At 39.8% G+C, this 3,818-nt stretch overlaps 1 long non-coding RNA gene across 1 annotated transcript; it reads left to right on the top strand.

Annotated features, from left to right (window-relative positions):
- Positions 1-609: 609 nt before the first annotated feature.
- LOC133819014 (uncharacterized) lies at positions 610-1,928 on the top strand. Its single transcript, XR_009886258.1, has 3 exons — positions 610-709; positions 1,231-1,751; positions 1,834-1,928. It is a non-coding gene; the product is annotated as an uncharacterized LOC133819014 (long non-coding RNA).
- Positions 1,929-3,818: the final 1,890 nt, after the last annotated feature.

Here is a 3,818-nt window from a genome sequence, read left to right on the forward strand (position 1 = left end):
GCAAGCAGAAGCAGCAAATATTTTTAAGGAGGTTCCACCAACTCAACTTGAGGAACCTGAGGTTCCCCCATCAACACCTCATGCCAGCACCTCCTCCCAAGCTGAGCAACCATGCTACTCTATGATTTTGGCCAGGTTGAAAAAGGTTGAAGGGCAACAAAGTGCCCTTATTAAAGGTCAGTCCGAGATCTTGAGTCAATTGCAGAAGTTGATGACAATGATGGAAGATCTTAGTAGGCCAACTCCAGATCCACACCCTCAGTCCACTGAAGAAGGCCCTCAGTCCACTGAAGAAGGCCCTCAGTCTCCTGTAGATGAAGACATTCTCCCTAACGATTACAGACCTGATGATGTAGATGATCACATTTTTCGCACACCAGAGGATATGCAAATTACTGTAATCGGAGATACTGAAGATTCTGAAGTACAATTCTTAAACATAGCTCCACCAGCACTGGAGAAGAGGAGAGAAAGAAAGAGGTCTAGGTGGTTCGATGAGTACATTGCAATGAGGAAAATGAATAAAAAATCGAAGACAGCAGTGAATGTGGATCCATTGAGGGTTGTTGATGGTAAATTACTTATGACCTTTCATAAGTGGTTGCTTGGCACCATTGGGAATAAATATCTGAGGGAATGCTTCTCAGGGACACACGATGCTGCTTGGTTCCTGAAACTGCATACTCCGAGGACATGGCTTTCTGACTCTGTAAGTTTTCTATAACTTCATAATTAAATAATGTTGAAAATTTATTTAAATGTTTCTATATGTAGTGGTACGATATAGGTACGATTGATGTACGATGGTAGTACGATAATTATAAGTGTCAAATTATAAACTGTTTATATGTCAATGGTACGATTGTGGTACGACATTAGCACGATAGGGGTACGATATAATTTGTTAAGTAGTTACTATTACCATCGTGATTTTAGAATTTGTAGTGGGACGATATAGGTACGATGGTAGTACGATAATGTACGATGATGGTACGACAGTGGGACGCTAGTGGGTACGATGTTGTATAATACTAGTTTTGCCATAAAGGTACGATGATGGTACGACATTAGCACGATATGGGTACGATAGAAGGTTTTATTGTTGTTATTTTGTTACTATATTCATGTACGATTGGGGTACGATAGTTACTATATTCATGTCTGATAGTTTTTTGTTTATTTATTTTGGTACGATAATGTGGTTACTGACTTAATTTTCCTTTAATGTAGCATTTAGATGCAGCATTCCATCTCATGAGGAGGCGTCTAGAATTTTATCCTAACATGTACCCTCAGAAATGTGTTGTTATGCCTACAATTTTTCCCGAATCATTGAAGGCTCGGTGGGACGCTTTTCCAGGTTCTGACTACTCTAGATTTAGTTGGGATGACAGTATATTGGACCTGGTTAGGGGTGATGCAGTCCAGTTCTTACCGAGTTGGCAGAACAAGGAGTTCATTTATTTTGCCCTCTTCTTGAAAGACCAATTGCATTGGGTAGCTGTAGAGGCAGACCTGAATGGGTGGATGCTCAACATCTTTGACTCCAGTATTGGATCAATTTCCGAAAACGATTTGATCAGCTTGATGGTTGACTAGTGTACCATTTTCCCGTCGGTCTTGCGACAGTCCGGTTTATTTGAGAACCATGACGTTATACTCGCGCCTCAGTTGACAGCATCAGAGAGCCAGGTCAGACCCTTCGATTGGAAACTCACTCCACGTGAATTCGTACCGCAAACAAAATCCAGGTGAACTTTATTAAATATCACATATTAATTATTATTTCTTAATTACAAAATTTATTAAATTATTGTTTATTTTCTAATGCAGTGGCGATTGCGGATGTTACGTAATTGAGCATATTGAACATAAGCTTCTACAACTACCATTTGATAATGTAACTGACAATAATATGAAACTTTTTAGGCAAATGTGGTGTGTAGACTTATTCTACCAAAACTTATATTGAACGGTCTTAATTTTTTTGAATTGTATAATTTGTTTGATTGCTCTTTTTGTAATTACTACATTTTAATGTGCTTAATCTTTGCATCGTACTATCATCGATCACTATCGTACTCTATCGTACCCTCACATGCCTCACAAATTTTACGAAACTGTACTGAAACAATACCATCGTACCATTATCGGACCAATATCGTACATTATCGTACCCTAATGTTGTACATTAACTATCGTACTACATCGAGCAACGTCGTACCATATTGTAAGATACATTTAAATAATCATACAACAAACAATATCGTGCATTGTCGTACCGGCATCGTGCACTATCGAACCAACACTGGATTATTACATATTTAAGAGTTTCATAATGGAGAAAAAAACAGAAAATAACCTGCAAAATCCAGCACATAACAAATATTACTAGTTCAAGCAGAAATAAAACATAATAGGTCAACTAGAATACAAACAAAACAATTTAACCTCGGTACTTGCAAGACGCTTTGTTGTGCCCTTTACCACCACACTTGCTACAACATCGTTGTATCACAACCTTGTCTCTATTAGAAGGATATCGATTTTTCCTAATTCGTCCGACCTTTTGCTTCTTCGGTCGGCCTACAGGTTTCTTCTCAATCGGTACTCCAACTTGGATGTTCTTAATGTCTTCAGGAAATTCCCAATCATCCTCATCACCAACTGGCATAATTGTCCCCTCATATGTGCTCTTCCAACTCTCTCTTGTGTAATATTGAGAGCACAATGCGTACATGCTAATATTTCGTTCTTGAGCAGCAGCACATGCATGTGGACAAGGAATCTTCATGATTTGGAATAGGCCGCAACTGCATGTTCGTGCCTCTAAATCAACTATACCACCGCTCTGAACTGTTCCTCCGGGGTGGACATTAAATGTATAAGGTCCAGCTCTGTCGACGCTTAAGAACCGAGATTTCTCAAATTGACATGACAAGTCCCCCCTTCATAACTGGTGATAGAGTCGTGCTACACTTTTCAGCGTTTTCCTTTCGAGTAGCAAACCATGTTTGAATAGTAAACCTGATGAATTCAACAAAAGCAGTGATCGGGAAGGCTCTTGCGTCCTTAGTTTTGCTGTTGAAACTTTCAGCCCAATTACTTGTCATTACATTGTAACGGTCCCCTGGAAAGTACGCACGAACCCATCTTTCAAATCCAATGCCCTCAAGATATAGTGCAACTTGATCATCCATTGCTTTTATCTTCTCAAATTCTCTTTCAAAATCTGTCTTCTTATACGAGTATGCACAACTGTAAATATGATCCGTGAAGCAAACAGTCTTGAACTTGCTAGCCACATTCATAATAATGTGGTGGTAGCATGCGCCATGGGGTGCATCAGGGAAGACAAGTTCCAAAGCATGAACAATGCTTTGATGCCTATCCGATACGAATGCTAAGTTCTCAACATCACCAATCGCTTGTTTCAACTTCCTCATGAAATAGGTCCAAGAGTCGTGGTTCTCACTGTCAACTATTGCGAAAGCAATCGGAAATATGTGGCTGTCTGAATCCAATGCCACGGCACATAACATTTGGCCACCATACCTAGTTTTCAAGAAGGACCCATCAATACATATAACAGGTCGACAAAACTTGAATCCCCGCCTACAAGCACCTAGAGAAAAAAAGCAATACTTGAAGCGACCCTCGTCTACCTTGAAATCAGTAATGGAATCGGGATTGTTCAACTGCAGCTTCAGGCGTACCCCTAACTATGTGGAGTGCTTTCTCTCTGCATCTCCAAGCCTTCTCATAACTCATTTCGATCCCGAAAGAATTCTTCATATCTTCTCTTATTTTGGAGGCTA

The sequence above is a fragment of the Humulus lupulus genome, chromosome 1 (assembly GCF_963169125.1).
Source record: "Humulus lupulus chromosome 1, drHumLupu1.1, whole genome shotgun sequence".
Classification (NCBI taxonomy): domain Eukaryota; kingdom Viridiplantae; phylum Streptophyta; class Magnoliopsida; order Rosales; family Cannabaceae; genus Humulus; species Humulus lupulus.